Source organism: Leiobunum rupestre (assembly GCF_980474605.1).
Source record: "Leiobunum rupestre chromosome 9 unlocalized genomic scaffold, qqLeiRupe1.1.hap1 SUPER_9_unloc_1, whole genome shotgun sequence".
Taxonomy (NCBI): Eukaryota; Metazoa; Arthropoda; class Arachnida; order Opiliones; family Sclerosomatidae; genus Leiobunum; species Leiobunum rupestre.
The window spans coordinates 322,008-348,450 of record NW_028324280.1 but is presented as its reverse complement, the minus strand read 5'-3'; the positions used below and the strand labels follow the sequence as shown (position 1 = coordinate 348,450).

The 26,443-nt window shown below is 39.3% G+C and overlaps 15 non-coding genes across 15 annotated transcripts; 7 read left to right on the top strand and 8 right to left on the bottom strand.

Moving 5' to 3' along the window:
- Positions 1-1,665: 1,665 nt before the first annotated feature.
- On the bottom strand, positions 1,666-1,784 carry LOC149920993 (5S ribosomal RNA). The gene has a single exon (XR_016477566.1). It is a non-coding gene; the product is annotated as a 5S ribosomal RNA (ribosomal RNA).
- A 1,153-nt stretch (positions 1,785-2,937) lies between these two features.
- Positions 2,938-3,129, top strand: LOC149920992 (U2 spliceosomal RNA). The gene has a single exon (XR_016477652.1). It is a non-coding gene; the product is annotated as a U2 spliceosomal RNA (small nuclear RNA).
- A 1,983-nt stretch (positions 3,130-5,112) lies between these two features.
- LOC149920991 (5S ribosomal RNA) lies at positions 5,113-5,231 on the bottom strand. The gene has a single exon (XR_016477565.1). It is a non-coding gene; the product is annotated as a 5S ribosomal RNA (ribosomal RNA).
- A 1,152-nt stretch (positions 5,232-6,383) lies between these two features.
- On the top strand, positions 6,384-6,575 carry LOC149920990 (U2 spliceosomal RNA). The gene has a single exon (XR_016477650.1). It is a non-coding gene; the product is annotated as a U2 spliceosomal RNA (small nuclear RNA).
- Positions 6,576-8,558: 1,983 nt separating this feature from the next.
- On the bottom strand, positions 8,559-8,677 carry LOC149920989 (5S ribosomal RNA). Its single transcript, XR_016477563.1, has one exon. It is a non-coding gene; the product is annotated as a 5S ribosomal RNA (ribosomal RNA).
- A 1,153-nt stretch (positions 8,678-9,830) lies between these two features.
- On the top strand, positions 9,831-10,022 carry LOC149920988 (U2 spliceosomal RNA). The gene has a single exon (XR_016477649.1). It is a non-coding gene; the product is annotated as a U2 spliceosomal RNA (small nuclear RNA).
- Positions 10,023-12,005: 1,983 nt separating this feature from the next.
- LOC149920987 (5S ribosomal RNA) lies at positions 12,006-12,124 on the bottom strand. The gene has a single exon (XR_016477562.1). It is a non-coding gene; the product is annotated as a 5S ribosomal RNA (ribosomal RNA).
- A 1,152-nt stretch (positions 12,125-13,276) lies between these two features.
- LOC149920986 (U2 spliceosomal RNA) lies at positions 13,277-13,468 on the top strand. The gene has a single exon (XR_016477648.1). It is a non-coding gene; the product is annotated as a U2 spliceosomal RNA (small nuclear RNA).
- A 1,983-nt stretch (positions 13,469-15,451) lies between these two features.
- LOC149920985 (5S ribosomal RNA) lies at positions 15,452-15,570 on the bottom strand. Its single transcript, XR_016477561.1, has one exon. It is a non-coding gene; the product is annotated as a 5S ribosomal RNA (ribosomal RNA).
- Positions 15,571-16,723: 1,153 nt separating this feature from the next.
- LOC149920984 (U2 spliceosomal RNA) lies at positions 16,724-16,914 on the top strand. The gene has a single exon (XR_016477669.1). It is a non-coding gene; the product is annotated as a U2 spliceosomal RNA (small nuclear RNA).
- Positions 16,915-18,897: 1,983 nt separating this feature from the next.
- LOC149920983 (5S ribosomal RNA) lies at positions 18,898-19,016 on the bottom strand. Its single transcript, XR_016477560.1, has one exon. It is a non-coding gene; the product is annotated as a 5S ribosomal RNA (ribosomal RNA).
- Positions 19,017-20,168: 1,152 nt separating this feature from the next.
- LOC149920982 (U2 spliceosomal RNA) lies at positions 20,169-20,360 on the top strand. The gene has a single exon (XR_016477668.1). It is a non-coding gene; the product is annotated as a U2 spliceosomal RNA (small nuclear RNA).
- A 1,983-nt stretch (positions 20,361-22,343) lies between these two features.
- On the bottom strand, positions 22,344-22,462 carry LOC149920981 (5S ribosomal RNA). The gene has a single exon (XR_016477559.1). It is a non-coding gene; the product is annotated as a 5S ribosomal RNA (ribosomal RNA).
- A 1,153-nt stretch (positions 22,463-23,615) lies between these two features.
- On the top strand, positions 23,616-23,807 carry LOC149920980 (U2 spliceosomal RNA). The gene has a single exon (XR_016477647.1). It is a non-coding gene; the product is annotated as a U2 spliceosomal RNA (small nuclear RNA).
- A 1,985-nt stretch (positions 23,808-25,792) lies between these two features.
- On the bottom strand, positions 25,793-25,911 carry LOC149920979 (5S ribosomal RNA). The gene has a single exon (XR_016477558.1). It is a non-coding gene; the product is annotated as a 5S ribosomal RNA (ribosomal RNA).
- Between the last annotated feature and the right edge of the window lie 532 nt (positions 25,912-26,443).

Here is a 26,443-nt window from a genome sequence, read left to right as displayed (position 1 = left end):
GAAATTTTCCCGCCGCTAAGCTTCTTACAAGGATGCTGCCGCGTTCATCCCTCCTACTTCGCCTCCCTTCCTATCCTCCTTGGTATTTTCCTGGGCGCGTCCATGCTTGGTTTTCCCCCTTTCAGTCCTCTCCTCCATTATGGATACCCAAGGAGTGGATGCTAGACTCCCCGTTTAGGGCAGAGGCAATGGCCGACGAGCGGGAGGCAAGTAAGAGGGGTAAAATAAAGGCGCGAAAAGAGGTTGTTCTGTGTTATTCCTGTGGTTTTATTCGTAACCCAAGGTTCGTAAATCGTGCATGTTCTAAGTGGTTGGCTGAAGGAACCGGTTTTCATAACGTAAATTCGCGGGTTTCGGTATGGTGGGTAGAGACAGCGCGCCCCTCATTTTTAGGTCATTGGGTTCCAGCCAAGATGTTCCGCGTAAAGAGAAAACACGAAATAAGCCCCTCTCCATTTTTTCTCTCTTCCCGTCTTCCGTGGACAGTGAGTCGCCGCCGGGGGCCCGCCGCCCGCGGCAGCTACATTACCAAGATATAAAGTGGCAAGGCTTATTTTTGGTAAGTACAAAATCATTTATTATATATTGCTCTATAATTAACTATATTTGGAATTAAACATTTTTGTTCTATTTATCTCAAAGTCATGATTATTCCTAACATTAATAGTATTAAACTTAATATGATATATCTTTTGTTAAAGTAGATTAGGAATTTATAATTTTAATATTTATAGAGGAGTTCGGATTTAAAATGTTATATTTTTTTAATAATGATCTCAAAGATCTGACTTTTGAAATGTTTGTTACTTTTTCTAAGTATCAATAAAACATGACATTAAATTTATATTGTGCCAAGGTTCATTTTTATATTTTACATAAACTACATCACCTAAAACAATTAATAGATAAAAGTTAGCTATATTATTTTGTTTAAAAAATATATCTCTGTCTCCGTTTTATTATTTAATTTCGTGGTTTGTTTTGATATTTTGTATTTTTGGGTTACTCCCCTAATCCATGCGGCTGTCCCATGATAAAACCTTCTATAAAACATTTTCCAAAAGTCCTTTTTTAGATTCAACTATTTAAATTACATTTAAGATTAAAATTTAGAACAAAAAATATATTTCACAATTAGAATTTGTTAATAAAATTTTAACTTTGGACTTCATTCCAAAACCAGAAAAGGCCATTTCAGAGTGGATTTTACCGCGGAAATGTTTTTGTTTAGAGATAAACGTTAGTTAGTTAGTTAGTTAGTTAGTTAGTTAGTTAGTTAATTAGTTAGTTAGTTAGTTAGTTAGTTAGTTAGTTAGTTAGTTAGTTAGTTAGTTAGTTAGTTAGTTAGTTAGTTAGTTAGTAAGTAAGTAAGTAAGTAAGTAAGTAAGTAAGTAAGTAAGTTAGTACTATTTTAAGTACAAGCCTTAAGTAGAATAAAATGAAAACCAATTTTCTCGCCATTTTATTTTGTTCAATTTTGATACTAACATGTATTTTATTCACGGAAAGATGCTGCCAGTTGTTAAAAAAAGGCCAAGAGTTGACCGAAATAATATTATCGTCTGGGCGAACTTTTAATTGCATAAAAAAGCAGCGTCAAAATGATAGGATGAAGGTATTTTCCTGTTAAAAGACGCAAATCCCATCCCGCGAAAATAAATGAGTAGCCAACGGCACGCGGTGTTCCCAGGTGGTCTCCCTCCCAAGTACTGACCGCGCTCGACGCTGCTTAACTTCGGTGATCAGACGAGAACCGGTGTATTCAGCGTGATATGGCCGTTGCCGCTAGAGTGTAATTGATAGCGGTGGACAAGCCGCGACTAGCCAGGTCCTGGTAGGTTGGTGATCGCCGAGGGCCACCGGCTGCATGCGGCTCCAATAGAACGTTCTATACACTCTTTTTAGAAACGTTTACTGGGCGCCGATATTATCGTACAGACAACCAACGAGCAAGCCCTTTACCGCAGAAATTTCATCCCCCCCCCCCCCCCCAAACCAGTTTTTTCATCACCCTCCCCGTAGACTGTAAGGTGATGGCGGTCGATTGGGAAGGCGCGTTTACGAATCTATAAAATTGGTGTGGTGTGCTTTCCCCCTTTGGAGTTCGGAGGAGGTGAAGGTTTGGCCGGTTTTTCGTCTTAGAGAAATATATTTATCTGGCAAACCCGTAAGAAATTGAGAGCAGTCAATTTTTATTAGTAGCGTAGTTGCTAGCCTAGGCTTCACATATTTCCGGCTTTGCTTTCCGCGCCTTTTTTCTTATTTTAAATGATTTTTGTAATAAATGTATGATGGCAAATAAGAAAAATTCTAGAAAATACTAGTCCCAAATCCACGTGTTTAAGATGAAACTTAGATCATGAAAATATCCTTAACCCCAAACATACTTCAACACCTAGGGTGCCTCCTACAACTCCTAAAAGGTACGTCTCTAAAATATTCATATAAAGACAGGACATAAGCCGAATTCTCTTAAACCAAAGAATAACAAAAGTTGTTAGTCCTGCTGAACCAGCTCTATAGTCTGTATGAAAAGTGACCGGTTATGGTCCACTTTTATAGAACGCTCTATTCGCTTATAATAAATTTTTCCTAAATGGTCATTTAAACGCGTTTGACGTTTCACGTAGAATCTAGTACACTTAATACGTTATTTATGGTCCTATAAACCACCATTTAGATTTTTTTTCCATACGGCCCGGTAAAGTGGCCCACTCTACTGTCTCTAGCCGATGACCCCAAAAGTGCCAGTCCGGGCCTGGCGGTGTACCTCTATTTCACGGATTCAAGATATCGTCTTCTCCTTTGTTCGCGCGATGGCTACAAACGTTGTCATCTCCCACCAGGACCAACATTCGGTGACGTAATTATGAAATATTTGAAATGCTCGAATTCTCTCTTTTTACTTTGTTAAACAGTGACGGCTCCTAGCGGGTTATCGCTTCTCGGCCTTTTGGCTAAGATCAAAGTGTAGTATCTGTTCTTATCAGCTTAATATCTGATACGGGTCCCATCGGGGCCCAAGATATTAAACTTATTTTTGGACGGCGGCGGAGTGGTCGGAGCTTGCTCCACCTCCGCCACGGGTCGGCCTGGTATTGCAGTAAATCCGGGATCGGCCCACTTCTCTCTTGAAATCAAAAATCAAACGCTCTTATAATGGCGCACTGCGCAACACAGTATTTCCGGGAAATGTTATTTGGCTGTCTTTATATATATTTCTTTATTATAATATATTGCCCCTCTGACGTCATAAGTGGTAAAATCCTTATTGTCGAATAGTTAATAATGAAGAATCGGAAAGATTCCAGTTTTTGAATTTTCTTTTACCTAGTTATACACTCTTTTTCGCGGTATTTTCACGGAGGATAGGAAGGGAGGCGAAGTAGGAGGGATGAATGGCGGCAAGATTGCGGCAGCTACGCTACGTCTAGCCGCCATTTTTCCGAAATTTTCCCGCCGCTAAGCTTCTTACAAGGATGCTGCCGCGTTCATCCCTCCTACTTCGCCTCCCTTCCTATCCTCCTTGGTATTTTCCTGGGCGCGTCCATGCTTGGTTTTCCCCCTTTCAGTCCTCTCCTCCATTATGGATACCCAAGGAGTGGATGCTAGACTCCCCGTTTAGGGCAGAGGCAATGGCCGACGAGCGGGAGGCAAGTAAGAGGGGTAAAATAAAGGCGCGAAAAGAGGTTGTTCTGTGTTATTCCTGTGGTTTTATTCGTAACCCAAGGTTCGTAAATCGTGCATGTTCTAAGTGGTTGGCTGAAGGAACCGGTTTTCATAACGTAAATTCGCGGGTTTCGGTATGGTGGGTAGAGACAGCGCGCCCCTCATTTTTAGGTCATTGGGTTCCAGCCAAGATGTTCCGCGTAAAGAGAAAACACGAAATAAGCCCCTCTCCATTTTTTCTCTCTTCCCGTCTTCCGTGGACAGTGAGTCGCCGCCGGGGGCCCGCCGCCCGCGGCAGCTACATTACCAAGATATAAAGTGGCAAGGCTTATTTTTGGTAAGTACAAAATCATTTATTATATATTGCTCTATAATTAACTATATTTGGAATTAAACATTTTTGTTCTATTTATCTCAAAGTCATGATTATTCCTAACATTAATAGTATTAAACTTAATATGATATATCTTTTGTTAAAGTAGATTAGGAATTTATAATTTTAATATTTATAGAGGAGTTCGGATTTAAAATGTTATATTTTTTTAATAATGATCTCAAAGATCTGACTTTTGAAATGTTTGTTACTTTTTCTAAGTATCAATAAAACATGACATTAAATTTATATTGTGCCAAGGTTCATTTTTATATTTTACATAAACTACATCACCTAAAACAATTAATAGATAAAAGTTAGCTATATTATTTTGTTTAAAAAATATATCTCTGTCTCCGTTTTATTATTTAATTTCGTGGTTTGTTTTGATATTTTGTATTTTTGGGTTACTCCCCTAATCCATGCGGCTGTCCCATGATAAAACCTTCTATAAAACATTTTCCAAAAGTCCTTTTTTAGATTCAACTATTTAAATTACATTTAAGATTAAAATTTAGAACAAAAAATATATTTCACAATTAGAATTTGTTAATAAAATTTTAACTTTGGACTTCATTCCAAAACCAGAAAAGGCCATTTCAGAGTGGATTTTACCGCGGAAATGTTTTTGTTTAGAGATAAACGTTAGTTAGTTAGTTAGTTAGTTAGTTAGTTAGTTAGTTAATTAGTTAGTTAGTTAGTTAGTTAGTTAATTAGTTAGTTAGTTAGTTAGTTAGTTAGTTAGTTAGTTAGTTAGTTAGTTAGTAAGTAAGTAAGTAAGTAAGTAAGTAAGTAAGTAAGTAAGTTAGTACTATTTTAAGTACAAGCCTTAAGTAGAATAAAATGAAAACCAATTTTCTCGCCATTTTATTTTGTTCAATTTTGATACTAACATGTATTTTATTCACGGAAAGATGCTGCCAGTTGTTAAAAAAAGGCCAAGAGTTGACCGAAATAATATTATCGTCTGGGCGAACTTTTAATTGCATAAAAAAGCAGCGTCAAAATGATAGGATGAAGGTATTTTCCTGTTAAAAGACGCAAATCCCATCCCGCGAAAATAAATGAGTAGCCAACGGCACGCGGTGTTCCCAGGTGGTCTCCCTCCCAAGTACTGACCGCGCTCGACGCTGCTTAACTTCGGTGATCAGACGAGAACCGGTGTATTCAGCGTGATATGGCCGTTGCCGCTAGAGTGTAATTGATAGCGGTGGACAAGCCGCGACTAGCCAGGTCCTGGTAGGTTGGTGATCGCCGAGGGCCACCGGCTGCATGCGGCTCCAATAGAACGTTCTATACACTCTTTTTAGAAACGTTTACTGGGCGCCGATATTATCGTACAGACAACCAACGAGCAAGCCCTTTACCGCAGAAATTTCATCCCCCCCCCCCCCCCAAACCAGTTTTTTCATCACCCTCCCCGTAGACTGTAAGGTGATGGCGGTCGATTGGGAAGGCGCGTTTACGAATCTATAAAATTGGTGTGGTGTGCTTTCCCCCTTTGGAGTTCGGAGGAGGTGAAGGTTTGGCCGGTTTTTCGTCTTAGAGAAATATATTTATCTGGCAAACCCGTAAGAAATTGAGAGCAGTCAATTTTTATTAGTAGCGTAGTTGCTAGCCTAGGCTTCACATATTTCCGGCTTTGCTTTCCGCGCCTTTTTTCTTATTTTAAATGATTTTTGTAATAAATGTATGATGGCAAATAAGAAAAATTCTAGAAAATACTAGTCCCAAATCCACGTGTTTAAGATGAAACTTAGATCATGAAAATATCCTTAACCCCAAACATACTTCAACACCTAGGGTGCCTCCTACAACTCCTAAAAGGTACGTCTCTAAAATATTCATATAAAGACAGGACATAAGCCGAATTCTCTTAAACCAAAGAATAACAAAAGTTGTTAGTCCTGCTGAACCAGCTCTATAGTCTGTATGAAAAGTGACCGGTTATGGTCCACTTTTATAGAACGCTCTATTCGCTTATAATAAATTTTTCCTAAATGGTCATTTAAACGCGTTTGACGTTTCACGTAGAATCTAGTACACTTAATACGTTATTTATGGTCCTATAAACCACCATTTAGATTTTTTTTCCATACGGCCCGGTAAAGTGGCCCACTCTACTGTCTCTAGCCGATGACCCCAAAAGTGCCAGTCCGGGCCTGGCGGTGTACCTCTATTTCACGGATTCAAGATATCGTCTTCTCCTTTGTTCGCGCGATGGCTACAAACGTTGTCATCTCCCACCAGGACCAACATTCGGTGACGTAATTATGAAATATTTGAAATGCTCGAATTCTCTCTTTTTACTTTGTTAAACAGTGACGGCTCCTAGCGGGTTATCGCTTCTCGGCCTTTTGGCTAAGATCAAAGTGTAGTATCTGTTCTTATCAGCTTAATATCTGATACGGGTCCCATCGGGGCCCAAGATATTAAACTTATTTTTGGACGGCGGCGGAGTGGTCGGAGCTTGCTCCACCTCCGCCACGGGTCGGCCTGGTATTGCAGTAAATCCGGGATCGGCCCACTTCTCTCTTGAAATCAAAAATCAAACGCTCTTATAATGGCGCACTGCGCAACACAGTATTTCCGGGAAATGTTATTTGGCTGTCTTTATATATATTTCTTTATTATAATATATTGCCCCTCTGACGTCATAAGTGGTAAAATCCTTATTGTCGAATAGTTAATAATGAAGAATCGGAAAGATTCCAGTTTTTGAATTTTCTTTTACCTAGTTATACACTCTTTTTCGCGGTATTTTCACGGAGGATAGGAAGGGAGGCGAAGTAGGAGGGATGAATGGCGGCAAGATTGCGGCAGCTACGCTACGTCTAGCCGCCATTTTTCCGAAATTTTCCCGCCGCTAAGCTTCTTACAAGGATGCTGCCGCGTTCATCCCTCCTACTTCGCCTCCCTTCCTATCCTCCTTGGTATTTTCCTGGGCGCGTCCATGCTTGGTTTTCCCCCTTTCAGTCCTCTCCTCCATTATGGATACCCAAGGAGTGGATGCTAGACTCCCCGTTTAGGGCAGAGGCAATGGCCGACGAGCGGGAGGCAAGTAAGAGGGGTAAAATAAAGGCGCGAAAAGAGGTTGTTCTGTGTTATTCCTGTGGTTTTATTCGTAACCCAAGGTTCGTAAATCGTGCATGTTCTAAGTGGTTGGCTGAAGGAACCGGTTTTCATAACGTAAATTCGCGGGTTTCGGTATGGTGGGTAGAGACAGCGCGCCCCTCATTTTTAGGTCATTGGGTTCCAGCCAAGATGTTCCGCGTAAAGAGAAAACACGAAATAAGCCCCTCTCCATTTTTTCTCTCTTCCCGTCTTCCGTGGACAGTGAGTCGCCGCCGGGGGCCCGCCGCCCGCGGCAGCTACATTACCAAGATATAAAGTGGCAAGGCTTATTTTTGGTAAGTACAAAATCATTTATTATATATTGCTCTATAATTAACTATATTTGGAATTAAACATTTTTGTTCTATTTATCTCAAAGTCATGATTATTCCTAACATTAATAGTATTAAACTTAATATGATATATCTTTTGTTAAAGTAGATTAGGAATTTATAATTTTAATATTTATAGAGGAGTTCGGATTTAAAATGTTATATTTTTTTAATAATGATCTCAAAGATCTGACTTTTGAAATGTTTGTTACTTTTTCTAAGTATCAATAAAACATGACATTAAATTTATATTGTGCCAAGGTTCATTTTTATATTTTACATAAACTACATCACCTAAAACAATTAATAGATAAAAGTTAGCTATATTATTTTGTTTAAAAAATATATCTCTGTCTCCGTTTTATTATTTAATTTCGTGGTTTGTTTTGATATTTTGTATTTTTGGGTTACTCCCCTAATCCATGCGGCTGTCCCATGATAAAACCTTCTATAAAACATTTTCCAAAAGTCCTTTTTTAGATTCAACTATTTAAATTACATTTAAGATTAAAATTTAGAACAAAAAATATATTTCACAATTAGAATTTGTTAATAAAATTTTAACTTTGGACTTCATTCCAAAACCAGAAAAGGCCATTTCAGAGTGGATTTTACCGCGGAAATGTTTTTGTTTAGAGATAAACGTTAGTTAGTTAGTTAGTTAGTTAGTTAGTTAGTTAGTTAATTAGTTAGTTAGTTAGTTAGTTAGTTAATTAGTTAGTTAGTTAGTTAGTTAGTTAGTTAGTTAGTTAGTTAGTTAGTTAGTAAGTAAGTAAGTAAGTAAGTAAGTAAGTAAGTAAGTAAGTTAGTACTATTTTAAGTACAAGCCTTAAGTAGAATAAAATGAAAACCAATTTTCTCGCCATTTTATTTTGTTCAATTTTGATACTAACATGTATTTTATTCACGGAAAGATGCTGCCAGTTGTTAAAAAAAGGCCAAGAGTTGACCGAAATAATATTATCGTCTGGGCGAACTTTTAATTGCATAAAAAAGCAGCGTCAAAATGATAGGATGAAGGTATTTTCCTGTTAAAAGACGCAAATCCCATCCCGCGAAAATAAATGAGTAGCCAACGGCACGCGGTGTTCCCAGGTGGTCTCCCTCCCAAGTACTGACCGCGCTCGACGCTGCTTAACTTCGGTGATCAGACGAGAACCGGTGTATTCAGCGTGATATGGCCGTTGCCGCTAGAGTGTAATTGATAGCGGTGGACAAGCCGCGACTAGCCAGGTCCTGGTAGGTTGGTGATCGCCGAGGGCCACCGGCTGCATGCGGCTCCAATAGAACGTTCTATACACTCTTTTTAGAAACGTTTACTGGGCGCCGATATTATCGTACAGACAACCAACGAGCAAGCCCTTTACCGCAGAAATTTCATCCCCCCCCCCCCCCCCAAACCAGTTTTTTCATCACCCTCCCCGTAGACTGTAAGGTGATGGCGGTCGATTGGGAAGGCGCGTTTACGAATCTATAAAATTGGTGTGGTGTGCTTTCCCCCTTTGGAGTTCGGAGGAGGTGAAGGTTTGGCCGGTTTTTCGTCTTAGAGAAATATATTTATCTGGCAAACCCGTAAGAAATTGAGAGCAGTCAATTTTTATTAGTAGCGTAGTTGCTAGCCTAGGCTTCACATATTTCCGGCTTTGCTTTCCGCGCCTTTTTTCTTATTTTAAATGATTTTTGTAATAAATGTATGATGGCAAATAAGAAAAATTCTAGAAAATACTAGTCCCAAATCCACGTGTTTAAGATGAAACTTAGATCATGAAAATATCCTTAACCCCAAACATACTTCAACACCTAGGGTGCCTCCTACAACTCCTAAAAGGTACGTCTCTAAAATATTCATATAAAGACAGGACATAAGCCGAATTCTCTTAAACCAAAGAATAACAAAAGTTGTTAGTCCTGCTGAACCAGCTCTATAGTCTGTATGAAAAGTGACCGGTTATGGTCCACTTTTATAGAACGCTCTATTCGCTTATAATAAATTTTTCCTAAATGGTCATTTAAACGCGTTTGACGTTTCACGTAGAATCTAGTACACTTAATACGTTATTTATGGTCCTATAAACCACCATTTAGATTTTTTTTCCATACGGCCCGGTAAAGTGGCCCACTCTACTGTCTCTAGCCGATGACCCCAAAAGTGCCAGTCCGGGCCTGGCGGTGTACCTCTATTTCACGGATTCAAGATATCGTCTTCTCCTTTGTTCGCGCGATGGCTACAAACGTTGTCATCTCCCACCAGGACCAACATTCGGTGACGTAATTATGAAATATTTGAAATGCTCGAATTCTCTCTTTTTACTTTGTTAAACAGTGACGGCTCCTAGCGGGTTATCGCTTCTCGGCCTTTTGGCTAAGATCAAAGTGTAGTATCTGTTCTTATCAGCTTAATATCTGATACGGGTCCCATCGGGGCCCAAGATATTAAACTTATTTTTGGACGGCGGCGGAGTGGTCGGAGCTTGCTCCACCTCCGCCACGGGTCGGCCTGGTATTGCAGTAAATCCGGGATCGGCCCACTTCTCTCTTGAAATCAAAAATCAAACGCTCTTATAATGGCGCACTGCGCAACACAGTATTTCCGGGAAATGTTATTTGGCTGTCTTTATATATATTTCTTTATTATAATATATTGCCCCTCTGACGTCATAAGTGGTAAAATCCTTATTGTCGAATAGTTAATAATGAAGAATCGGAAAGATTCCAGTTTTTGAATTTTCTTTTACCTAGTTATACACTCTTTTTCGCGGTATTTTCACGGAGGATAGGAAGGGAGGCGAAGTAGGAGGGATGAATGGCGGCAAGATTGCGGCAGCTACGCTACGTCTAGCCGCCATTTTTCCGAAATTTTCCCGCCGCTAAGCTTCTTACAAGGATGCTGCCGCGTTCATCCCTCCTACTTCGCCTCCCTTCCTATCCTCCTTGGTATTTTCCTGGGCGCGTCCATGCTTGGTTTTCCCCCTTTCAGTCCTCTCCTCCATTATGGATACCCAAGGAGTGGATGCTAGACTCCCCGTTTAGGGCAGAGGCAATGGCCGACGAGCGGGAGGCAAGTAAGAGGGGTAAAATAAAGGCGCGAAAAGAGGTTGTTCTGTGTTATTCCTGTGGTTTTATTCGTAACCCAAGGTTCGTAAATCGTGCATGTTCTAAGTGGTTGGCTGAAGGAACCGGTTTTCATAACGTAAATTCGCGGGTTTCGGTATGGTGGGTAGAGACAGCGCGCCCCTCATTTTTAGGTCATTGGGTTCCAGCCAAGATGTTCCGCGTAAAGAGAAAACACGAAATAAGCCCCTCTCCATTTTTTCTCTCTTCCCGTCTTCCGTGGACAGTGAGTCGCCGCCGGGGGCCCGCCGCCCGCGGCAGCTACATTACCAAGATATAAAGTGGCAAGGCTTATTTTTGGTAAGTACAAAATCATTTATTATATATTGCTCTATAATTAACTATATTTGGAATTAAACATTTTTGTTCTATTTATCTCAAAGTCATGATTATTCCTAACATTAATAGTATTAAACTTAATATGATATATCTTTTGTTAAAGTAGATTAGGAATTTATAATTTTAATATTTATAGAGGAGTTCGGATTTAAAATGTTATATTTTTTTAATAATGATCTCAAAGATCTGACTTTTGAAATGTTTGTTACTTTTTCTAAGTATCAATAAAACATGACATTAAATTTATATTGTGCCAAGGTTCATTTTTATATTTTACATAAACTACATCACCTAAAACAATTAATAGATAAAAGTTAGCTATATTATTTTGTTTAAAAAATATATCTCTGTCTCCGTTTTATTATTTAATTTCGTGGTTTGTTTTGATATTTTGTATTTTTGGGTTACTCCCCTAATCCATGCGGCTGTCCCATGATAAAACCTTCTATAAAACATTTTCCAAAAGTCCTTTTTTAGATTCAACTATTTAAATTACATTTAAGATTAAAATTTAGAACAAAAAATATATTTCACAATTAGAATTTGTTAATAAAATTTTAACTTTGGACTTCATTCCAAAACCAGAAAAGGCCATTTCAGAGTGGATTTTACCGCGGAAATGTTTTTGTTTAGAGATAAACGTTAGTTAGTTAGTTAGTTAGTTAGTTAGTTAGTTAGTTAATTAGTTAGTTAGTTAGTTAGTTAGTTAATTAGTTAGTTAGTTAGTTAGTTAGTTAGTTAGTTAGTTAGTTAGTTAGTTAGTAAGTAAGTAAGTAAGTAAGTAAGTAAGTAAGTAAGTAAGTTAGTACTATTTTAAGTACAAGCCTTAAGTAGAATAAAATGAAAACCAATTTTCTCGCCATTTTATTTTGTTCAATTTTGATACTAACATGTATTTTATTCACGGAAAGATGCTGCCAGTTGTTAAAAAAAGGCCAAGAGTTGACCGAAATAATATTATCGTCTGGGCGAACTTTTAATTGCATAAAAAAGCAGCGTCAAAATGATAGGATGAAGGTATTTTCCTGTTAAAAGACGCAAATCCCATCCCGCGAAAATAAATGAGTAGCCAACGGCACGCGGTGTTCCCAGGTGGTCTCCCTCCCAAGTACTGACCGCGCTCGACGCTGCTTAACTTCGGTGATCAGACGAGAACCGGTGTATTCAGCGTGATATGGCCGTTGCCGCTAGAGTGTAATTGATAGCGGTGGACAAGCCGCGACTAGCCAGGTCCTGGTAGGTTGGTGATCGCCGAGGGCCACCGGCTGCATGCGGCTCCAATAGAACGTTCTATACACTCTTTTTAGAAACGTTTACTGGGCGCCGATATTATCGTACAGACAACCAACGAGCAAGCCCTTTACCGCAGAAATTTCATCCCCCCCCCCCCCCCAAACCAGTTTTTTCATCACCCTCCCCGTAGACTGTAAGGTGATGGCGGTCGATTGGGAAGGCGCGTTTACGAATCTATAAAATTGGTGTGGTGTGCTTTCCCCCTTTGGAGTTCGGAGGAGGTGAAGGTTTGGCCGGTTTTTCGTCTTAGAGAAATATATTTATCTGGCAAACCCGTAAGAAATTGAGAGCAGTCAATTTTTATTAGTAGCGTAGTTGCTAGCCTAGGCTTCACATATTTCCGGCTTTGCTTTCCGCGCCTTTTTTCTTATTTTAAATGATTTTTGTAATAAATGTATGATGGCAAATAAGAAAAATTCTAGAAAATACTAGTCCCAAATCCACGTGTTTAAGATGAAACTTAGATCATGAAAATATCCTTAACCCCAAACATACTTCAACACCTAGGGTGCCTCCTACAACTCCTAAAAGGTACGTCTCTAAAATATTCATATAAAGACAGGACATAAGCCGAATTCTCTTAAACCAAAGAATAACAAAAGTTGTTAGTCCTGCTGAACCAGCTCTATAGTCTGTATGAAAAGTGACCGGTTATGGTCCACTTTTATAGAACGCTCTATTCGCTTATAATAAATTTTTCCTAAATGGTCATTTAAACGCGTTTGACGTTTCACGTAGAATCTAGTACACTTAATACGTTATTTATGGTCCTATAAACCACCATTTAGATTTTTTTTCCATACGGCCCGGTAAAGTGGCCCACTCTACTGTCTCTAGCCGATGACCCCAAAAGTGCCAGTCCGGGCCTGGCGGTGTACCTCTATTTCACGGATTCAAGATATCGTCTTCTCCTTTGTTCGCGCGATGGCTACAAACGTTGTCATCTCCCACCAGGACCAACATTCGGTGACGTAATTATGAAATATTTGAAATGCTCGAATTCTCTCTTTTTACTTTGTTAAACAGTGACGGCTCCTAGCGGGTTATCGCTTCTCGGCCTTTTGGCTAAGATCAAAGTGTAGTATCTGTTCTTATCAGCTTAATATCTGATACGGGTCCCATCGGGGCCCAAGATATTAAACTTATTTTTGGACGGCGGCGGAGTGGTCGGAGCTTGCTCCACCTCCGCCACGGGTCGGCCTGGTATTGCAGTAAATCCGGGATCGGCCCACTTCTCTCTTGAAATCAAAAATCAAACGCTCTTATAATGGCGCACTGCGCAACACAGTATTTCCGGGAAATGTTATTTGGCTGTCTTTATATATATTTCTTTATTATAATATATTGCCCCTCTGACGTCATAAGTGGTAAAATCCTTATTGTCGAATAGTTAATAATGAAGAATCGGAAAGATTCCAGTTTTTGAATTTTCTTTTACCTAGTTATACACTCTTTTTCGCGGTATTTTCACGGAGGATAGGAAGGGAGGCGAAGTAGGAGGGATGAATGGCGGCAAGATTGCGGCAGCTACGCTACGTCTAGCCGCCATTTTTCCGAAATTTTCCCGCCGCTAAGCTTCTTACAAGGATGCTGCCGCGTTCATCCCTCCTACTTCGCCTCCCTTCCTATCCTCCTTGGTATTTTCCTGGGCGCGTCCATGCTTGGTTTTCCCCCTTTCAGTCCTCTCCTCCATTATGGATACCCAAGGAGTGGATGCTAGACTCCCCGTTTAGGGCAGAGGCAATGGCCGACGAGCGGGAGGCAAGTAAGAGGGGTAAAATAAAGGCGCGAAAAGAGGTTGTTCTGTGTTATTCCTGTGGTTTTATTCGTAACCCAAGGTTCGTAAATCGTGCATGTTCTAAGTGGTTGGCTGAAGGAACCGGTTTTCATAACGTAAATTCGCGGGTTTCGGTATGGTGGGTAGAGACAGCGCGCCCCTCATTTTTAGGTCATTGGGTTCCAGCCAAGATGTTCCGCGTAAAGAGAAAACACGAAATAAGCCCCTCTCCATTTTTTCTCTCTTCCCGTCTTCCGTGGACAGTGAGTCGCCGCCGGGGGCCCGCCGCCCGCGGCAGCTACATTACCAAGATATAAAGTGGCAAGGCTTATTTTTGGTAAGTACAAAATCATTTATTATATATTGCTCTATAATTAACTATATTTGGAATTAAACATTTTTGTTCTATTTATCTCAAAGTCATGATTATTCCTAACATTAATAGTATTAAACTTAATATGATATATCTTTTGTTAAAGTAGATTAGGAATTTATAATTTTAATATTTATAGAGGAGTTCGGATTTAAAATGTTATATTTTTTTAATAATGATCTCAAAGATCTGACTTTTGAAATGTTTGTTACTTTTTCTAAGTATCAATAAAACATGACATTAAATTTATATTGTGCCAAGGTTCATTTTTATATTTTACATAAACTACATCACCTAAAACAATTAATAGATAAAAGTTAGCTATATTATTTTGTTTAAAAAATATATCTCTGTCTCCGTTTTATTATTTAATTTCGTGGTTTGTTTTGATATTTTGTATTTTTGGGTTACTCCCCTAATCCATGCGGCTGTCCCATGATAAAACCTTCTATAAAACATTTTCCAAAAGTCCTTTTTTAGATTCAACTATTTAAATTACATTTAAGATTAAAATTTAGAACAAAAAATATATTTCACAATTAGAATTTGTTAATAAAATTTTAACTTTGGACTTCATTCCAAAACCAGAAAAGGCCATTTCAGAGTGGATTTTACCGCGGAAATGTTTTTGTTTAGAGATAAACGTTAGTTAGTTAGTTAGTTAGTTAGTTAGTTAGTTAGTTAATTAGTTAGTTAGTTAGTTAGTTAGTTAATTAGTTAGTTAGTTAGTTAGTTAGTTAGTTAGTTAGTTAGTTAGTTAGTTAGTAAGTAAGTAAGTAAGTAAGTAAGTAAGTAAGTAAGTAAGTTAGTACTATTTTAAGTACAAGCCTTAAGTAGAATAAAATGAAAACCAATTTTCTCGCCATTTTATTTTGTTCAATTTTGATACTAACATGTATTTTATTCACGGAAAGATGCTGCCAGTTGTTAAAAAAAGGCCAAGAGTTGACCGAAATAATATTATCGTCTGGGCGAACTTTTAATTGCATAAAAAAGCAGCGTCAAAATGATAGGATGAAGGTATTTTCCTGTTAAAAGACGCAAATCCCATCCCGCGAAAATAAATGAGTAGCCAACGGCACGCGGTGTTCCCAGGTGGTCTCCCTCCCAAGTACTGACCGCGCTCGACGCTGCTTAACTTCGGTGATCAGACGAGAACCGGTGTATTCAGCGTGATATGGCCGTTGCCGCTAGAGTGTAATTGATAGCGGTGGACAAGCCGCGACTAGCCAGGTCCTGGTAGGTTGGTGATCGCCGAGGGCCACCGGCTGCATGCGGCTCCAATAGAACGTTCTATACACTCTTTTTAGAAACGTTTACTGGGCGCCGATATTATCGTACAGACAACCAACGAGCAAGCCCTTTACCGCAGAAATTTCATCCCCCCCCCCCCCCCCAAACCAGTTTTTTCATCACCCTCCCCGTAGACTGTAAGGTGATGGCGGTCGATTGGGAAGGCGCGTTTACGAATCTATAAAATTGGTGTGGTGTGCTTTCCCCCTTTGGAGTTCGGAGGAGGTGAAGGTTTGGCCGGTTTTTCGTCTTAGAGAAATATATTTATCTGGCAAACCCGTAAGAAATTGAGAGCAGTCAATTTTTATTAGTAGCGTAGTTGCTAGCCTAGGCTTCACATATTTCCGGCTTTGCTTTCCGCGCCTTTTTTCTTATTTTAAATGATTTTTGTAATAAATGTATGATGGCAAATAAGAAAAATTCTAGAAAATACTAGTCCCAAATCCACGTGTTTAAGATGAAACTTAGATCATGAAAATATCCTTAACCCCAAACATACTTCAACACCTAGGGTGCCTCCTACAACTCCTAAAAGGTACGTCTCTAAAATATTCATATAAAGACAGGACATAAGCCGAATTCTCTTAAACCAAAGAATAACAAAAGTTGTTAGTCCTGCTGAACCAGCTCTATAGTCTGTATGAAAAGTGACCGGTTATGGTCCACTTTTATAGAACGCTCTATTCGCTTATAATAAATTTTTCCTAAATGGTCATTTAAACGCGTTTGACGTTTCACGTAGAATCTAGTACACTTAATACGTTATTTATGGTCCTATAAACCACCATTTAGATTTTTTTTCCATACGGCCCGGTAAAGTGGCCCACTCTACTGTCTCTAGCCGATGACCCCAAAAGTGCCAGTCCGGGCCTGGCGGTGTACCTCTATTTCACGGATTCAAGATATCGTCTTCTCCTTTGTTCGCGCGATGGCTACAAACGTTGTCATCTCCCACCAGGACCAACATTCGGTGACGTAATTATGAAATATTTGAAATGCTCGAATTCTCTCTTTTTACTTTGTTAAACAGTGACGGCTCCTAGCGGGTTATCGCTTCTCGGCCTTTGGCTAAGATCAAAGTGTAGTATCTGTTCTTATCAGCTTAATATCTGATACGGGTCCCATCGGGGCCCAAGATATTAAACTTATTTTTGGACGGCGGCGGAGTGGTCGGAGCTTGCTCCACCTCCGCCACGGGTCGGCCTGGTATTGCAGTAAATCCGGGATCGGCCCACTTCTCTCTTGAAATCAAAAATCAAACGCTCTTATAATGGCGCACTGCGCAACACAGTATTTCCGGGAAATGTTATTTGGCTGTCTTTATATATATTTCTTTATTATAATATATTGCCCCTCTGACGTCATAAGTGGTAAAATCCTTATTGTCGAATAGTTAATAATGAAGAATCGGAAAGATTCCAGTTTTTGAATTTTCTTTTACCTAGTTATACACTCTTTTTCGCGGTATTTTCACGGAGGATAGGAAGGGAGGCGAAGTAGGAGGGATGAATGGCGGCAAGATTGCGGCAGCTACGCTACGTCTAGCCGCCATTTTTCCGAAATTTTCCCGCCGCTAAGCTTCTTACAAGGATGCTGCCGCGTTCATCCCTCCTACTTCGCCTCCCTTCCTATCCTCCTTGGTATTTTCCTGGGCGCGTCCATGCTTGGTTTTCCCCCTTTCAGTCCTCTCCTCCATTATGGATACCCAAGGAGTGGATGCTAGACTCCCCGTTTAGGGCAGAGGCAATGGCCGACGAGCGGGAGGCAAGTAAGAGGGGTAAAATAAAGGCGCGAAAAGAGGTTGTTCTGTGTTATTCCTGTGGTTTTATTCGTAACCCAAGGTTCGTAAATCGTGCATGTTCTAAGTGGTTGGCTGAAGGAACCGGTTTTCATAACGTAAATTCGCGGGTTTCGGTATGGTGGGTAGAGACAGCGCGCCCCTCATTTTTAGGTCATTGGGTTCCAGCCAAGATGTTCCGCGTAAAGAGAAAACACGAAATAAGCCCCTCTCCATTTTTTCTCTCTTCCCGTCTTCCGTGGACAGTGAGTCGCCGCCGGGGGCCCGCCGCCCGCGGCAGCTACATTACCAAGATATAAAGTGGCAAGGCTTATTTTTGGTAAGTACAAAATCATTTATTATATATTGCTCTATAATTAACTATATTTGGAATTAAACATTTTTGTTCTATTTATCTCAAAGTCATGATTATTCCTAACATTAATAGTATTAAACTTAATATGATATATCTTTTGTTAAAGTAGATTAGGAATTTATAATTTTAATATTTATAGAGGAGTTCGGATTTAAAATGTTATATTTTTTTAATAATGATCTCAAAGATCTGACTTTTGAAATGTTTGTTACTTTTTCTAAGTATCAATAAAACATGACATTAAATTTATATTGTGCCAAGGTTCATTTTTATATTTTACATAAACTACATCACCTAAAACAATTAATAGATAAAAGTTAGCTATATTATTTTGTTTAAAAAATATATCTCTGTCTCCGTTTTATTATTTAATTTCGTGGTTTGTTTTGATATTTTGTATTTTTGGGTTACTCCCCTAATCCATGCGGCTGTCCCATGATAAAACCTTCTATAAAACATTTTCCAAAAGTCCTTTTTTAGATTCAACTATTTAAATTACATTTAAGATTAAAATTTAGAACAAAAAATATATTTCACAATTAGAATTTGTTAATAAAATTTTAACTTTGGACTTCATTCCAAAACCAGAAAAGGCCATTTCAGAGTGGATTTTACCGCGGAAATGTTTTTGTTTAGAGATAAACGTTAGTTAGTTAGTTAGTTAGTTAGTTAGTTAGTTAGTTAATTAGTTAGTTAGTTAGTTAGTTAGTTAATTAGTTAGTTAGTTAGTTAGTTAGTTAGTTAGTTAGTTAGTTAGTTAGTTAGTAAGTAAGTAAGTAAGTAAGTAAGTAAGTAAGTAAGTAAGTTAGTACTATTTTAAGTACAAGCCTTAAGTAGAATAAAATGAAAACCAATTTTCTCGCCATTTTATTTTGTTCAATTTTGATACTAACATGTATTTTATTCACGGAAAGATGCTGCCAGTTGTTAAAAAAAGGCCAAGAGTTGACCGAAATAATATTATCGTCTGGGCGAACTTTTAATTGCATAAAAAAGCAGCGTCAAAATGATAGGATGAAGGTATTTTCCTGTTAAAAGACGCAAATCCCATCCCGCGAAAATAAATGAGTAGCCAACGGCACGCGGTGTTCCCAGGTGGTCTCCCTCCCAAGTACTGACCGCGCTCGACGCTGCTTAACTTCGGTGATCAGACGAGAACCGGTGTATTCAGCGTGATATGGCCGTTGCCGCTAGAGTGTAATTGATAGCGGTGGACAAGCCGCGACTAGCCAGGTCCTGGTAGGTTGGTGATCGCCGAGGGCCACCGGCTGCATGCGGCTCCAATAGAACGTTCTATACACTCTTTTTAGAAACGTTTACTGGGCGCCGATATTATCGTACAGACAACCAACGAGCAAGCCCTTTACCGCAGAAATTTCATCCCCCCCCCCCCCCCAAACCAGTTTTTTCATCACCCTCCCCGTAGACTGTAAGGTGATGGCGGTCGATTGGGAAGGCGCGTTTACGAATCTATAAAATTGGTGTGGTGTGCTTTCCCCCTTTGGAGTTCGGAGGAGGTGAAGGTTTGGCCGGTTTTTCGTCTTAGAGAAATATATTTATCTGGCAAACCCGTAAGAAATTGAGAGCAGTCAATTTTTATTAGTAGCGTAGTTGCTAGCCTAGGCTTCACATATTTCCGGCTTTGCTTTCCGCGCCTTTTTTCTTATTTTAAATGATTTTTGTAATAAATGTATGATGGCAAATAAGAAAAATTCTAGAAAATACTAGTCCCAAATCCACGTGTTTAAGATGAAACTTAGATCATGAAAATATCCTTAACCCCAAACATACTTCAACACCTAGGGTGCCTCCTACAACTCCTAAAAGGTACGTCTCTAAAATATTCATATAAAGACAGGACATAAGCCGAATTCTCTTAAACCAAAGAATAACAAAAGTTGTTAGTCCTGCTGAACCAGCTCTATAGTCTGTATGAAAAGTGACCGGTTATGGTCCACTTTTATAGAACGCTCTATTCGCTTATAATAAATTTTTCCTAAATGGTCATTTAAACGCGTTTGACGTTTCACGTAGAATCTAGTACACTTAATACGTTATTTATGGTCCTATAAACCACCATTTAGATTTTTTTTCCATACGGCCCGGTAAAGTGGCCCACTCTACTGTCTCTAGCCGATGACCCCAAAAGTGCCAGTCCGGGCCTGGCGGTGTACCTCTATTTCACGGATTCAAGATATCGTCTTCTCCTTTGTTCGCGCGATGGCTACAAACGTTGTCATCTCCCACCAGGACCAACATTCGGTGACGTAATTATGAAATATTTGAAATGCTCGAATTCTCTCTTTTTACTTTGTTAAACAGTGACGGCTCCTAGCGGGTTATCGCTTCTCGGCCTTTTGGCTAAGATCAAAGTGTAGTATCTGTTCTTATCAGCTTAATATCTGATACGGGTCCCATCGGGGCCCAAGATATTAAACTTATTTTTGGACGGCGGCGGAGTGGTCGGAGCTTGCTCCACCTCCGCCACGGGTAGGCCTGGTATTGCAGTAAATCCGGGATCGGCCCACTTCTCTCTTGAAATCAAAAATCAAACGCTCTTATAATGGCGCACTGCGCAACACAGTATTTCCGGGAAATGTTATTTGGCTGTCTTTATATATATTTCTTTATTATAATATATTGCCCCTCTGACGTCATAAGTGGTAAAATCCTTATTGTCGAATAGTTAATAATGAAGAATCGGAAAGATTCCAGTTTTTGAATTTTCTTTTACCTAGTTATACACTCTTTTTCGCGGTATTTTCACGGAGGATAGGAAGGGAGGCGAAGTAGGAGGGATGAATGGCGGCAAGATTGCGGCAGCTACGCTACGTCTAGCCGCCATTTTTCCGAAATTTTCCCGCCGCTAAGCTTCTTACAAGGATGCTGCCGCGTTCATCCCTCCTACTTCGCCTCCCTTCCTATCCTCCTTGGTATTTTCCTGGGCGCGTCCATGCTTGGTTTTCCCCCTTTCAGTCCTCTCCTCCATTATGGATACCCAAGGAGTGGATGCTAGACTCCCCGTTTAGGGCAGAGGCAATGGCCGACGAGCGGGAGGCAAGTAAGAGGGGTAAAATAAAGGCGCGAAAAGAGGTTGTTCTGTGTTATTCCTGTGGTTTTATTCGTAACCCAAGGTTCGTAAATCGTGCATGTTCTAAGTGGTTGGCTGAAGGAACCGGTTTTCATAACGTAAATTCGCGGGTTTCGGTATGGTGGGTAGAGACAGCGCGCCCCTCATTTTTAGGTCATTGGGTTCCAGCCAAGATGTTCCGCGTAAAGAGAAAACACGAAATAAGCCCCTCTCCATTTTTTCTCTCTTCCCGTCTTCCGTGGACAGTGAGTCGCCGCCGGGGGCCCGCCGCCCGCGGCAGCTACATTACCAAGATATAAAGTGGCAAGGCTTATTTTTGGTAAGTACAAAATCATTTATTATATATTGCTCTATAATTAACTATATTTGGAATTAAACATTTTTGTTCTATTTATCTCAAAGTCATGATTATTCCTAACATTAATAGTATTAAACTTAATATGATATATCTTTTGTTAAAGTAGATTAGGAATTTATAATTTTAATATTTATAGAGGAGTTCGGATTTAAAATGTTATATTTTTTTAATAATGATCTCAAAGATCTGACTTTTGAAATGTTTGTTACTTTTTCTAAGTATCAATAAAACATGACATTAAATTTATATTGTGCCAAGGTTCATTTTTATATTTTACATAAACTACATCACCTAAAACAATTAATAGATAAAAGTTAGCTATATTATTTTGTTTAAAAAATATATCTCTGTCTCCGTTTTATTATTTAATTTCGTGGTTTGTTTTGATATTTTGTATTTTTGGGTTACTCCCCTAATCCATGCGGCTGTCCCATGATAAAACCTTCTATAAAACATTTTCCAAAAGTCCTTTTTTAGATTCAACTATTTAAATTACATTTAAGATTAAAATTTAGAACAAAAAATATATTTCACAATTAGAATTTGTTAATAAAATTTTAACTTTGGACTTCATTCCAAAACCAGAAAAGGCCATTTCAGAGTGGATTTTACCGCGGAAATGTTTTTGTTTAGAGATAAACGTTAGTTAGTTAGTTAGTTAGTTAGTTAGTTAGTTAGTTAATTAGTTAGTTAGTTAGTTAGTTAGTTAATTAGTTAGTTAGTTAGTTAGTTAGTTAGTTAGTTAGTTAGTTAGTTAGTTAGTAAGTAAGTAAGTAAGTAAGTAAGTAAGTAAGTAAGTAAGTTAGTACTATTTTAAGTACAAGCCTTAAGTAGAATAAAATGAAAACCAATTTTCTCGCCATTTTATTTTGTTCAATTTTGATACTAACATGTATTTTATTCACGGAAAGATGCTGCCAGTTGTTAAAAAAAGGCCAAGAGTTGACCGAAATAATATTATCGTCTGGGCGAACTTTTAATTGCATAAAAAAGCAGCGTCAAAATGATAGGATGAAGGTATTTTCCTGTTAAAAGACGCAAATCCCATCCCGCGAAAATAAATGAGTAGCCAACGGCACGCGGTGTTCCCAGGTGGTCTCCCTCCCAAGTACTGACCGCGCTCGACGCTGCTTAACTTCGGTGATCAGACGAGAACCGGTGTATTCAGCGTGATATGGCCGTTGCCGCTAGAGTGTAATTGATAGCGGTGGACAAGCCGCGACTAGCCAGGTCCTGGTAGGTTGGTGATCGCCGAGGGCCACCGGCTGCATGCGGCTCCAATAGAACGTTCTATACACTCTTTTTAGAAACGTTTACTGGGCGCCGATATTATCGTACAGACAACCAACGAGCAAGCCCTTTACCGCAGAAATTTCATCCCCCCCCCCCCCCCCAAACCAGTTTTTTCATCACCCTCCCCGTAGACTGTAAGGTGATGGCGGTCGATTGGGAAGGCGCGTTTACGAATCTATAAAATTGGTGTGGTGTGCTTTCCCCCTTTGGAGTTCGGAGGAGGTGAAGGTTTGGCCGGTTTTTCGTCTTAGAGAAATATATTTATCTGGCAAACCCGTAAGAAATTGAGAGCAGTCAATTTTTATTAGTAGCGTAGTTGCTAGCCTAGGCTTCACATATTTCCGGCTTTGCTTTCCGCGCCTTTTTTCTTATTTTAAATGATTTTTGTAATAAATGTATGATGGCAAATAAGAAAAATTCTAGAAAATACTAGTCCCAAATCCACGTGTTTAAGATGAAACTTAGATCATGAAAATATCCTTAACCCCAAACATACTTCAACACCTAGGGTGCCTCCTACAACTCCTAAAAGGTACGTCTCTAAAATATTCATATAAAGACAGGACATAAGCCGAATTCTCTTAAACCAAAGAATAACAAAAGTTGTTAGTCCTGCTGAACCAGCTCTATAGTCTGTATGAAAAGTGACCGGTTATGGTCCACTTTTATAGAACGCTCTATTCGCTTATAATAAATTTTTCCTAAATGGTCATTTAAACGCGTTTGACGTTTCACGTAGAATCTAGTACACTTAATACGTTATTTATGGTCCTATAAACCACCATTTAGATTTTTTTTCCATACGGCCCGGTAAAGTGGCCCACTCTACTGTCTCTAGCCGATGACCCCAAAAGTGCCAGTCCGGGCCTGGCGGTGTACCTCTATTTCACGGATTCAAGATATCGTCTTCTCCTTTGTTCGCGCGATGGCTACAAACGTTGTCATCTCCCACCAGGACCAACATTCGGTGACGTAATTATGAAATATTTGAAATGCTCGAATTCTCTCTTTTTACTTTGTTAAACAGTGACGGCTCCTAGCGGGTTATCGCTTCTCGGCCTTTTGGCTAAGATCAAAGTGTAGTATCTGTTCTTATCAGCTTAATATCTGATACGGGTCCCATCGGGGCCCAAGATATTAAACTTATTTTTGGACGGCGGCGGAGTGGTCGGAGCTTGCTCCACCTCCGCCACGGGTCGGCCTGGTATTGCAGTAAATCCGGGATCGGCCCACTTCTCTCTTGAAATCAAAAATCAAACGCTCTTATAATGGCGCACTGCGCAACACAGTATTTCCGGGAAATGTTATTTGGCTGTCTTTATATATATTTCTTTATTATAATATATTGCCCCTCTGACGTCATAAGTGGTAAAATCCTTATTGTCGAATAGTTAATAATGAAGAATCGGAAAGATTCCAGTTTTTGAATTTTCTTTTACCTAGTTATACACTCTTTTTCGCGGTATTTTCACGGAGGATAGGAAGGGAGGCGAAGTAGGAGGGATGAATGGCGGCAAGATTGCGGCAGCTACGCTACGTCTAGCCGCCATTTTTCCGAAATTTTCCCGCCGCTAAGCTTCTTACAAGGATGCTGCCGCGTTCATCCCTCCTACTTCGCCTCCCTTCCTATCCTCCTTGGTATTTTCCTGGGCGCGTCCATGCTTGGTTTTCCCCCTTTCAGTCCTCTCCTCCATTATGGATACCCAAGGAGTGGATGCTAGACTCCCCGTTTAGGGCAGAGGCAATGGCCGACGAGCGGGAGGCAAGTAAGAGGGGTAAAATAAAGGCGCGAAAAGAGGTTGTTCTGTGTTATTCCTGTGGTTTTATTCGTAACCCAAGGTTCGTAAATCGTGCATGTTCTAAGTGGTTGGCTGAAGGAACCGGTTTTCATAACGTAAATTCGCGGGTTTCGGTATGGTGGGTAGAGACAGCGCGCCCCTCATTTTTAGGTCATTGGGTTCCAGCCAAGATGTTCCGCGTAAAGAGAAAACACGAAATAAGCCCCTCTCCATTTTTTCTCTCTCTTCCCGTCTTCCGTGGACAGTGAGTCGCCGCCGGGGGCCCGCCGCCCGCGGCAGCTACATTACCAAGATATAAAGTGGCAAGGCTTATTTTTGGTAAGTACAAAATCATTTATTATATATTGCTCTATAATTAACTATATTTGGAATTAAACATTTTTGTTCTATTTATCTCAAAGTCATGATTATTCCTAACATTAATAGTATTAAACTTAATATGATATATCTTTTGTTAAAGTAGATTAGGAATTTATAATTTTAATATTTATAGAGGAGTTCGGATTTAAAATGTTATATTTTTTTAATAATGATCTCAAAGATCTGACTTTTGAAATGTTTGTTACTTTTTCTAAGTATCAATAAAACATGACATTAAATTTATATTGTGCCAAGGTTCATTTTTATATTTTACATAAACTACATCACCTAAAACAATTAATAGATAAAAGTTAGCTATATTATTTTGTTTAAAAAATATATCTCTGTCTCCGTTTTATTATTTAATTTCGTGGTTTGTTTTGATATTTTGTATTTTTGGGTTACTCCCCTAATCCATGCGGCTGTCCCATGATAAAACCTTCTATAAAACATTTTCCAAAAGTCCTTTTTTAGATTCAACTATTTAAATTACATTTAAGATTAAAATTTAGAACAAAAAATATATTTCACAATTAGAATTTGTTAATAAAATTTTAACTTTGGACTTCATTCCAAAACCAGAAAAGGCCATTTCAGAGTGGATTTTACCGCGGAAATGTTTTTGTTTAGAGATAAACGTTAGTTAGTTAGTTAGTTAGTTAGTTAGTTAGTTAGTTAATTAGTTAGTTAGTTAGTTAGTTAGTTAATTAGTTAGTTAGTTAGTTAGTTAGTTAGTTAGTTAGTTAGTTAGTTAGTTAGTAAGTAAGTAAGTAAGTAAGTAAGTAAGTAAGTAAGTAAGTTAGTACTATTTTAAGTACAAGCCTTAAGTAGAATAAAATGAAAACCAATTTTCTCGCCATTTTATTTTGTTCAATTTTGATACTAACATGTATTTTATTCACGGAAAGATGCTGCCAGTTGTTAAAAAAAGGCCAAGAGTTGACCGAAATAATATTATCGTCTGGGCGAACTTTTAATTGCATAAAAAAGCAGCGTCAAAATGATAGGATGAAGGTATTTTCCTGTTAAAAGACGCAAATCCCATCCCGCGAAAATAAATGAGTAGCCAACGGCACGCGGTGTTCCCAGGTGGTCTCCCTCCCAAGTACTGACCGCGCTCGACGCTGCTTAACTTCGGTGATCAGACGAGAACCGGTGTATTCAGCGTGATATGGCCGTTGCCGCTAGAGTGTAATTGATAGCGGTGGACAAGCCGCGACTAGCCAGGTCCTGGTAGGTTGGTGATCGCCGAGGGCCACCGGCTGCATGCGGCTCCAATAGAACGTTCTATACACTCTTTTTAGAAACGTTTACTGGGCGCCGATATTATCGTACAGACAACCAACGAGCAAGCCCTTTACCGCAGAAATTTCATCCCCCCCCCCCCCCCAAACCAGTTTTTTCATCACCCTCCCCGTAGACTGTAAGGTGATGGCGGTCGATTGGGAAGGCGCGTTTACGAATCTATAAAATTGGTGTGGTGTGCTTTCCCCCTTTGGAGTTCGGAGGAGGTGAAGGTTTGGCCGGTTTTTCGTCTTAGAGAAATATATTTATCTGGCAAACCCGTAAGAAATTGAGAGCAGTCAATTTTTATTAGTAGCGTAGTTGCTAGCCTAGGCTTCACATATTTCCGGCTTTGCTTTCCGCGCCTTTTTTCTTATTTTAAATGATTTTTGTAATAAATGTATGATGGCAAATAAGAAAAATTCTAGAAA